Here is a 10,934-nt window from a genome sequence, read left to right on the forward strand (position 1 = left end):
ATGCAGCTTGGTTTTATACCTTTCAGGGAGACATGACACTTCAATCAAATACGTTTAAGAAATACATTAGTTTGGTTCAGAAAGGTGGGATAACTGGAAGTGGGGGCTTCCAGGCTATGGATAGATTAAAAGATTTTCTGGTTGACAATTGGTCTTTATCTAACAATCCATTAGGATCAATAGAAAGGAAATGTCTGGGTTGAGATAAATGATGGTGGAGACCAAATTGTTATTTGCAGAAGCCTCCAGGTAGCAGGCTTCAGAAAGAATAGGTTGTAAATGCTTCTTATTAGACTTAAAGGTCTGTGTTGGTGTTAATACTGGAGAGGTTTAATGAGGCATGTCCGACCCCTACTTCCCATCATGGCCTGACAGGTTAAATTTTAAGAGCAATTTAGAATCATTTGGGTATATACCCAGTAATGGGATTCCTGGGTCAAATGGTATTTCTGGTTCTAGATCCTTGAGGAATTGCCACACTATCTTCCACAATGGTTGAACTGATTTACACTCCCACCAACAAATGCAAATGTTTATTGCAGCACTATTTACAATAGCAAAGACTTGGAACCAACCTGAATGCTCATCAATGATAGACTGGATAAAGAAAATGTGGCACATATACAGCATGGAATACTATGCAGCCATAAAAAAGAATGAGTTCACGTCCTTTGCGGGGACATGGATGAAGCTGGAAACCATCATTCTCAGCAAACTAACACAGGAACAGAAAACCAAACACTGCATGTTCTTGCTCATAAGTGGGAGTTGAACAATGAGAACACATGGACACAGGGAGGGGAACATCACACACCAGGGCCCGTCAGGGGATGGGGGTCAAGGGGGGGAGAGGGAGAGCATTAGGACAAATACTTAACACATGCGGGGCTTAAAACCTAGATGATGGATTGATAGGTGCAGCAAACTATCATGGCACATGTATACCTATGTAACAGCCCTGCACATTCTGCAAATGTATCCCAGAACTTAAATAAATAAATAAATAAATAAATAAATAAATAAATAAATAAAAGCTGAGTGCGGTGGCTCACATCTGTAATCCTAGCACTTTGGGAGGCTGAGGCGGGCAGATCACGAGTTCAGGAGATCGAGACCATCCTGCTAACACAGTGAAACCCCGTCTCTACTAAAAAAAATTACAAAAAATTTGCCAGGCGTGGTGGCACATGCCTGTAGTCCCAGCTACTTGGAAGGTTGAGGCAGGAGAATAGCTTGAAGCTGGGAGGCGGAGGTTGCAGTGAGCCCAGATCATGCCACTGCACTCCAGCCTGGGTGACAGAGCAAGACTCCGTCTCAAGGGGGAAAAAAAAAAAAAAAATTGCCGGGCGTGGTGGCTCACGCCTGTAATCCCAGCACTTTGGGAGGCCGAGGCGGGCGGATCACAAGGTCAGGAGATCGAGACCACGGTGAAACCCCGTCTCTACTAAAAATGCAAAAAATTAGCCGGGCGCGGTGGCGGGCGCCTGTAGTCCCAGCTACTCAGGAGGCTGAGGCAGGAGAATGGCGGGAACCCGGGAGGCGGAGCTTGCAGTGAGCCGAGATCGCGCCACTGCACTCCAGCCTGGGCGGCAGAGCGAGACTCCGTCTCAAAAAAAAAAAAAAAAAAAAAAAAAAAAAAAAATTAACAGCGCCCTGGCCAAGGAGAAAGAAGTCCATTCAGATGGTTGGCGGGGTTGGGGGTGGAGAGGGGTGGCGCTTAGAATTTTATTTTTGGTTTATACACTTCACAAAAAGAAAACCTATGTATGTTAAGTGCGCAGTCCAAGGTCACTCAGGGAAAGCTGCGTACACTGCATTCTGCCATCCCCAGTGCTCAGCACTGAGTGGGTATTCGGTAATGGGATGGAGTCATTCACGAATCCTGGAGCTCCCGTATATTCCACTCCAGGGTTTCCAGCTGACAGGGCTCAGGTAAAGAAGCCTCCACCGCAGTGTAAAGGTCTTCAAGATCTGGGATTCCTTTTGTTCTCCAGGTAGTGGGGGAGGGGCACCTCGCAGCCTCTCCTGGTTTGTCTCTCCAGCTTTTCAAGGTAATGTCAACCTAAAAGCTTTTTTAGGTGTCCTGTGAACAATGTAATATCCACAAGCGAGCCAAACAGAACCCGTAACTATTGGGTCCACAGATCTGACATTTCCTGTGGGAATGGGACTCCTCGGACTTCATTTTTTGAGATAGGGTCTCGCTCTATCACGCAGACGAGTGCAGAGGCATGATCACGGCTCACTGCAGCCTCAAGGGATCATCCTGCCTCAAACTCCCTAGTAGCTGGGACTACAGGTGTCCACCACCTTGCCCGGGTAATGTTTATATTTTTAGTAGAGATGGGATTTCGCCATGTTGGCCAGGCTGGTCTTTAACTTCGGAGCTCAAATGATCCGCCCACCTCTGCCGCCTAAAGTGCTGGGATTACTGGTGCGAGCCACCGCACCCAGCTTGGTGCTGTAAACTTGGTCTGAGTTACACTTTAGACTCTAGGATTCCACTTCAGAAGGAGGATACTTACAGATGTGAATGGAATTTATAAAATGCCAAATTAGGCCGGGCACTGTGGCTCACGCCTGTAATCCCAGCACTGTGGGGGGCTGAGGCAGGCAGATCAAGAGGTCGAGTTCGAGACCAACCTGGCCAACACGGTGAAACCCCCATGTCTACTAAAAATACAAAAATTAGCTGGGCCTGGTGGCGCACACCTGTAATCCCAGCTACTCAGAAGGCTGAAGCAGGAGAAGCGCTTGAACGCGGGAGGCGGAGGTTGCCAGTGAGCTGAGATCGTGCGATTGCACTCCAGCCTGGGCAACAGAGCGAGACTCTGTCTCTCTCTCTCTATATACATGCCAAATCAAATAGAATTCAACAGGTTGTGTTATCAGGGGCAAAGCTCACCTTTACTGAGCCCTCACTAATCTGTCATGGACTCTTCTGAATGTTACAATTAAAAGAGTTCGTGTATTCAGAATAAACACCTATGTGGTAGGTACTATCATGAAAACACCGGAGCACAGACAGGGTCAGTAACTTATCCCAGATCAGGCAGCAAGAAAGCAGCAGGAGCTGAGATTCAAGTCCAGGAAACCTACACTCTTAGCCCATAGCACACATTGCTACATTGTCTGTAGCCACGATTACTATTCATTGAGCATTTTCTTTGCCTGGGACATGGAACTAGTGTCTTAGAGCTACCTAATTTCATTTACTCCTCAGCACAGTCCCTTCAGGTGAGAGGTATTATTCTCACTTAAACGCAGAGACTGAACTACTTACTCAGGGTCCTGGTGTGTCCGGAGTATGGTTCCTTCTGGTGGGTTTGTGGTCTACCCTGACTTCAAAGAACGAAGACGTGGACTTTTGCCATGAGTGTTTCAGCTCTTAAAGGTGGCACGAACCCAAAGAGCTAAAGAACAAAGCTTAAACAGCATAGAAGAAGACCCCAAAGGGTTGCTGCTGCAGGCTGGTGGTAGGGGCCAGCTTTTATTCCCTTATTTGTCCCCGCCCATGTCCTGCTGATTGGTCCATTGTATAGAGTGCTGATTGGTTCATTTTACAGAGTGCTGGTTGGTCCATTTTACAAACCTCTGGCTAGCTACAGAGTGCTGATTGGTGCATTTTTACAGAGCACTGATTGGTGCATTTTACAAACTTCTAGCTAGCTACAGAGCATTGATTGGTGCATTTTACAAACCTCTAGCTGGCTAGAGAAAAGTTCTCCAAGTCCCCACTAGACCCAGGAAGTCCAGCTGGCTTCACCTCTCACTGGTACTAATTGGTGGTGGAATTGGATTTGGACATCACGTTGACTCCCAAATCACTCCTCTCCCATATTCTTTCTGTTTTTTGACAGGCAGGGTCTTGGTGTGTTGCCCAAGCTGGAGTGCAGTGGTGTGATATAGACTCACTGTAGCCTCGACCTCCTGGGCTCAGGCAATCCGCCTCAGCCTCCTGGGTAACTAGGATCACAAGTGCGCATCACTATGCCTGGCTAATTTCATTTTTTTTTTTCTTTTTTAGATACAGGATCTCACTATCTTGCCTGGGCTGGTCTAGAACTGCTCAAGGGATCTTCCCACCTTGACCTCCCAAAGTGCTGGGTCTCGAACTCGACCTTTTGATCTGCCTGCCTCAGCCCCCCACAGTGCTGGGATTACAGGCGTGAACCACTATGCCAGGCTCTCCATATTCTATATTTCTTGAGGCACGGTCTCACTTTGTCATCCAGGCTGGAATCACAGCTTTACTGCAGCCTTACCTTACCAGGCTTGTATGATTTGCCAACCTCAGCCTCCCCAGTAGCTGGGACTACAGGTGCATGCCACCATACCCAGCTGATTTTTTTTTTTTTTTTTTTTTTTGAGATGGAGTCTTGCTCTGTTGCCCAGACTGCAGCGCAGTGGCACAATTTTGGCTCACTGCAAGCTCCGCCTCCAGGGTTCACGCCATTCTCCTGCCTCAGCTTTCCGAGTAGCTGAGACTACAGATGCCAGCTACCACGCCTGGCTAATTTTTTGAATTTTTGTAGAGACGGGGTTTCACGGTGTTAGCCAGGATGGTCTCGATCTCCTGACCTCGTGATCCACCCGCCTCGGCCTCCCAAAGTGCTGGGATTACAGACTTGAGCCACTGCGCCCGGCCTTGTGTTTTTTGTCGAGATGGGGTTTCATGTTGCCCGTGCTGGTCTCAAACTCTTGAGCTTAAGCCATCTGCCTGCCTCTCCCTTCCAAACTGCTGGGATTACAGGTGCGAGCCACTGCGCCTGGCTTCTCCATGTTCTTTTTTTTTTTTTTTTTTTGAGACGGAGTCTCGCTCTGTCGCCCAGGCTGGAGTGCAGTGGCCAGATCTCAGCTCACTGCAAGCTCCGCCTCCCGGGTTTACGCCATTCTCCTGCCTCAGCCTCCCAAGTAGCTGGGACTACAGGCGCCCGCCACCTCGCCCGGCTAGTTTTTTGTATTTTTTAGTAGAGACGGGGTTTCACCGTGTCAGCCAGGATGGTCTCGATCTCCTGACCTCGTGATCCGCCCGTCTCGGCCTCCCAAAGTGCTGGGATTACAGGCTTGAGCCACCGCGCCCGGCCTTCCTCCATGTTCTTAAATGTTAATTGAGTTCAGCAAAAATCCCCTGGTGACCATCAAGTAGACCTCCAGAGACAAAAACTCCTTCTCTGGGGAATTCAGAAGTAATTAGGTTTCCCTATTATCTAAAGGCACCTGGTTCCAGGCCTCTTTTCAAGTTAAAATGTGTAAGTAACTAGAATTTCTATACATCTCCGGAATGCATGCATGCAGAAACTCATTGTTCAACCCTTGCTGATATCAAGGCACCAAATGTCTAAAAATGTAATCATGTATCGTGCAAATTACCCTTCAGCTCCTACTTTAGGTCCATATATATCCCTATCTAAAAGTCCGCTGTGATGCACTCTGTCCTGTCTTGCTGAGGCCTCCACTGAACTCTGCTGCAGGGTTCCTTCTTTCTAACCAAACTTCCCTTTTTCTTTCTTTCTTTTTTTTTGAGATGGAGTTTCGCTGTTGTTGCCCAGGCATGATCTCCGCTCACCGCAACCTCCGCCTCCCGGCTTCAAGCGATTCTTCTGCCTCAACCTCCCGAGTAGCTGGCATTATAGGCAGGCGCTATCACACCCGACTAATTTAAAACTTTCCTTTTTCAAACCTATACTGTTAGTAAATTCTTCTTTTTTTTTTTTTTTTTTGAGACGGAGTCTTGATCTGTCACCCCGGCTGGAGTGCAGTGGTGCAATCTCGGCTCACTGCAAGCTCCGCCTCCCGAGTTCACGCCATTCTCCTGCCTCAGCCTCCCGAGTAGCTGGGACTACAGGCACCCGTTACCACGCCCGGCTAGTTTTTTTTTTGGTATGTTTTAGTAGAGACGGGGTTTCACCGTGTTAGCCAGGATAGTCTCGATCTCCTGACCTCATGATCCGCCCGTCTCGGCCTCCCAAAGTGCTGGGATTACAGGCTTGAGCCACCGCGCCCGGCCAGTAAATTCTTCTTACCAATCCACAAGCCGATCACTTTCCGAAGCCAGAGCTCTGACCCCTCACCTGGCATTAATAATTGTTGAAGGTGGACGATGGGTCCTGTATGGAGCCTAATGATCCGTTTAATCCATTGTAAAGGAAAAGAAAAATCTCAGGACCCCAAAACTCTTTATGCCAAAGTGAAGCCTGGAGACTGAGTCATGCAGTAACACCAACCTTTTCCCAGGCGGAGAGCTGCTGCTTCACAGGCTTGTGCTGAAGCATTATACAGTAGCCAGACTCCCATGAGGAGGTGAAAAGTCTCATGGCTGCCCTCACAAATTGCTCATACATTCTTTGCTGGGCCCTAAACCTTTCAAGATATATAGATCCTCCCATAAAACAAGGACATATTAAGTATAACTTCAGGTTTGCAACCTAAGTCTAACCCCTAAAACTACAGTCTTTTAGGTTTTTCACACTGACAAGGCTGATTACAAGCTTATCTTCCTAAGTGCCTCACCTCCTAACCCTCTCTTCCTAGGTGCCTTCTTCCCTTTAAAGACATTTGTAAATTCTGAAAACTGCTTTGGAGAGCATGGGCCACGGATGTTTCTGTGACCTGTCTCTCCTGGGTGTGACCTCAAACTCTCACTCAACAAATCTCGATGAACTGAGTGAGACCCTTGGCTCAGTCTCTAATTTTGGATTAACACTGTCTTAGTTCTTCAGTGGAATATCCAGCTGGGTTTAGAAACCAAATTAAATACAAGAAAGATTAACAAGAGAAAAGCATGCAAGTTTTCTGTTGTTGTTTGTTTTTGAGTCAGGGTCTGGCTCTGTCACCGAGGCTGGAGTACAGTGATGTGATCACAGCTCACTGCAGCCTCAAATTCCTGGGCTCAAGGAATCCTCCCACCTCAACCTCCCGAGTAACTGGGACTATAGGCACGCACCACCACACCCAGCTAGTATTTTTTGTAGAGAGTCTCCCTATGTTGCCCAGGCTGGTCTTGAGCTCCTAGGCTAAAGCGATCCTCCTGCCTTGGTCTTCCAAAGTGCTTGGATTACAGGCGTGAGCCACCAAGCCCAGCTACAAGTTTTGTTAATTTTATGTGCACATGAGGATCTTCACAAGAGAGTGAAGACCTAAGAAATGACCAAAGCAGAAAGCCTTTTGGACAAAGAATGATCGGTTTTATGAAGGCACTGGGAGAACGGGGGTGGCGGAGCGGGGAGAGAATGGGGTAGAGCCATGGGAAGTTTCACCCTTTGCAGGGGAGAGGAACCTGGCCTCTCCTGTTCCTTGGTGGTAACCTGGGATTCAATCTGTGAGGCGGAAAGCCTGCTAGCAGGACTCTTGCTTTGCTGAGAGTCCCTGTTCCCTTTTTTTTAATTGTTTCTTTTCAAACAATAAACCCTACCCTTCTCACCCTTCAAAGTGTCTGTGAGCCTAATCTTTCATGATTGTGAGGAAAGAACCCAGTTTTTTTCTACAACACTAATGAGAGACCACTAGAGGTGTAGACATGAACGACTGCAGCCATTATTCCGGAGGTCATGAGATATGCCAATTCCGGCCAGGTACGGTGACTCACACCTGTAGTCCCAGGACTTTGGGAGGCCAAGGCAGGAGGATCTCTTGACCCCAGGAGCTGGAGACTAGCCTGGGTAATATACAGAGACCTCGTCTCTATTTATTTAAAAAACGATTATTTTACAAAAAGATATAGGCCGGGCGCAGTGGCTCATGCCTGTAATCCCAACACTTTGGGAGGCTGAGATGAGAGGGTCACTTGAGGTCAGGAGTTCAAGACCAGCCTGGCCAACATAGTGAAACCCCATCTCTACTAAAAATACAAAAATTAGCCCGGCATGGTGGCACACACCTGTAATCCCAGCTACTCGGGAGGCTGAGGTGGGAGAATTGCTTGAACCCGGGAGGCAGAGGTTGCAGTGAGCAGAGATAGTACCACTGCAGTCCAGCCTGGCAAGATAACATCATTAGGATAGAACCTAAGATTGGCCTTTTGAGATGTCTTTTTTTTTTTTTTTTTTTTTTTTGAGACGGAGTCTCGCTCTGTCGCCCAGGCTAGAGTGCAGTGGCCGGATCTCAGCTCACTGCAAGCTCCGCCTCCCGGGTTCACGCCATTCTCCTGCCTCAGCCTCCCGGGTAGCTGGGACTACAGGCGCCCGCCACTTCGCCCGGCTAGTTTTTTTGTATTTTTTTAGTAGAGACGGGGTTTCACCGTGTTAGCCAGGATGGTCTCGATCTCCTGACCTCGTGATCCGCCCATCTCGGCCTCCCAAAGTGCTGGGATTACAGGCTTGAGCCACCGCGCCCGGCCCGAGATGTCTTTTTGTATATCTGACAACCGATGGCTCCACGTGGACCGGCCAGCTGCTCCTGTGGCTCCACCCAGAAGCAACTGAGTACACGAGGACCGTTTTCCACACCCCTATGATTGCACCCGGAGCCAATCGGCAGCAAGCACCCATTGCCTAGCCACCCGCCCTTTCCCCAAACTGTCCTTGAAAAACCTCAGCCTCCAATTTTTGAGGAGGCTGATTTGAGTAATAATAAAACTCCAGGGGTGGTGCGCGGCGCGGAGCACCGCAGGGAACTAAGTCAGGTGGCCACTGCCGCCGCCCCCGCCCCCGCCCCCGCCGAGTTTGTCGCTAGAAGGAAGATGGCGGGTCTGGAGGAGCAGTTATCTGATGAAAGAAGGGAAAAAGCAGCCCGTGCACAGTATAACTCGGAGCAGTTTACTTGTGTAAAAATGGAAGGTTATGAATATCAGATATTGATAACAAAACATGGCGATTCAGGAAATGGAAAGTTTTTGGATCCAAAGAACAGAATCTGTTTTAAATTTGATCACTTAAGAAAGGAGGCAACTGATCCAAGACCCTGTGAAGTAGAAAATGCAATTGAATCATGGAGAACTTCAGTAGAAACTGCTCTGCGAGCTTACGTAAAATAACATTACCCGAATGGAGCCTGCACTGTGTATGGCAAAAAATAGATGGACAGCAAACCACTACTGCATGCATGGAAAGCCATCAGTTCCCAGCAAAAAACTTTTGGAATGGTCGCCGGAGGTCAGAATGGAGGTTTACAATCACTCCTCCAACCACTCAAGTGGCTGGCATCTTGAAAATTCAGGTTCATTATTATGAAGACGGTAATGTTCACCTAGTGCGTCATAAAGATATACAAGATTCCCTAACAGTGTCTAATGAAGTGCAAACAGCAAAAGAATTTACAAAGATTGTAGAAGCTGCAGAAAATGAGTACCAGACTGCCGTCAGTGAGAATTATCAGACAATGTCGGACACTACTGTCAAAGCCTTACATCGACAATTGCCAGTTACACGCACTAAGATTGATTGGAACAAGATCCTTAGCTACAAGATTGGCAAAGAGATGCAGAATGCATAAAATGAACATTGTATGACTGGATCATTTTAGTGTCTTTGTGTTAAAAAATTATTGCAAAAGTATTCTGAACTGTCAAGCTGCCCAGTCACATGGGCTATTGCCATTTAAAATCACTGTAATTAGTTTGATTAGAGCACAAAGCTTAGCTAATTAACCATTATTTTTCATTTTGTTCTAAGAGGACTGAAAATCAGTTTAGTTTAAATGTCTTACTTTCTGTTAATCCTTTCTTTCTTACAATGAAGAGATGGTTCTTCTAGTTTATGGTTAAAAGTTTTTGAAGTGTTTCAAAAATATTTTACTTACTGTAACCCTAAAATTGTTATCTTTTGGTTTATCAAATGGTTAATTTTGATATTTCTCCAGTTGGTGGTTGATGGATTTAGCCATATATGCTGCTAAAGAAATTGTCTATCTTCTCTCCTTCACCTGTTCCATTTATGTAAGGTTGAGATTAGAGGGAAAACATTTTCTATATCGATTGTGTTTTTAAACCTTTCAAGAAGGTTATTTAGCTAGCTTAGTACTTAATTTTTTAAATTTTTTTATTTTTATTATTATTATTTTTCTTCTTTTTTTTTTTTTTTGAGACGGAGTCTCGCTCTGTCGCCCAGGCTGGAGTGCAGTGGCCGGATCTCAGCTCACTGCAAGCTCCGCCTCCCGGGTTTACGCCATTCTCCTGCCTCAGTCTCTGAAGTACCTGGGACTACAGGCGCCCGCCACCGCGCCCAGCTAGTTTTTTGTATTTTTTTTTTTTAGTAGAGACGGGGTTTCATCATGTTAGCCAGGATGGTCTCCATCTCCTGACCCCGTGATCCGCCCGTCTCGGCCTCCCAAAGTGCAGGGATTACAGGCTTGAGCCACCGTGCCCGGCCTTAATTTTTTTTAAACAAGGCAAGGTCTAATGCTGTTTTGAGATTCTGAAATTAAATGAAAATACTTATTTCAGAAATGCATTTAATGCTTTTTTCTTGTGACAGTTATGCACATCAGCCTGAATTCCATATGTCCCAGAGTTATTTTTATCATAAAGCCACAAATGTATTATAACAAGGGAAATTGTAATATATATAATCCTGAACTCAAAAAAGAAAAAAAACAAACAAACTCTGATCTTCTGTATACCCGGCCCTACGTGTATAAAAGTCTTTCTCAGGCCGGGCGCGATGGCTCAAGCCTGTAATCCCAGCACTTTGGGAGGCCAAGACGGGCGGATCACGAGGTCAGGAGATTGAGACCATCCTGGCTAACACGGTGAAACCCCGTCTCTACTAAAAATACAAAAACTTAGCCGGGCGAGGTGGCAGGCGCCTGTAGTCCCAGCTACTCGGGAGGCTGAGGCAGGAGAATGGCGTGAACCCGGGAGGCGGAGCTTGCAGTGAGCTGAGATCCGGTCACTGCACTCCAGCCTGGGTGACAGAGCGAGACTCCGTCTCAAAAAAAAAAAAAAAAAAAAAAAAAGAAACCCCGTCTCTACTAAAAAATACAAAAAACTAGCCGGG

The 10,934-nt window shown here is 46.9% G+C and overlaps 1 pseudogene; it reads left to right on the forward strand.

Annotated features, from left to right (window-relative positions):
- The first annotated feature begins 8,680 nt into the window (after window positions 1-8,680).
- On the forward strand, window positions 8,681-9,524 carry LOC105488340 (F-actin-capping protein subunit alpha-2-like; annotated as a pseudogene).
- Window positions 9,525-10,934: the final 1,410 nt, after the last annotated feature.

This window comes from Macaca nemestrina, chromosome 7 (assembly GCF_043159975.1).
Source record: "Macaca nemestrina isolate mMacNem1 chromosome 7, mMacNem.hap1, whole genome shotgun sequence".
NCBI classification, from domain to species: Eukaryota; Metazoa; Chordata; class Mammalia; order Primates; family Cercopithecidae; genus Macaca; species Macaca nemestrina.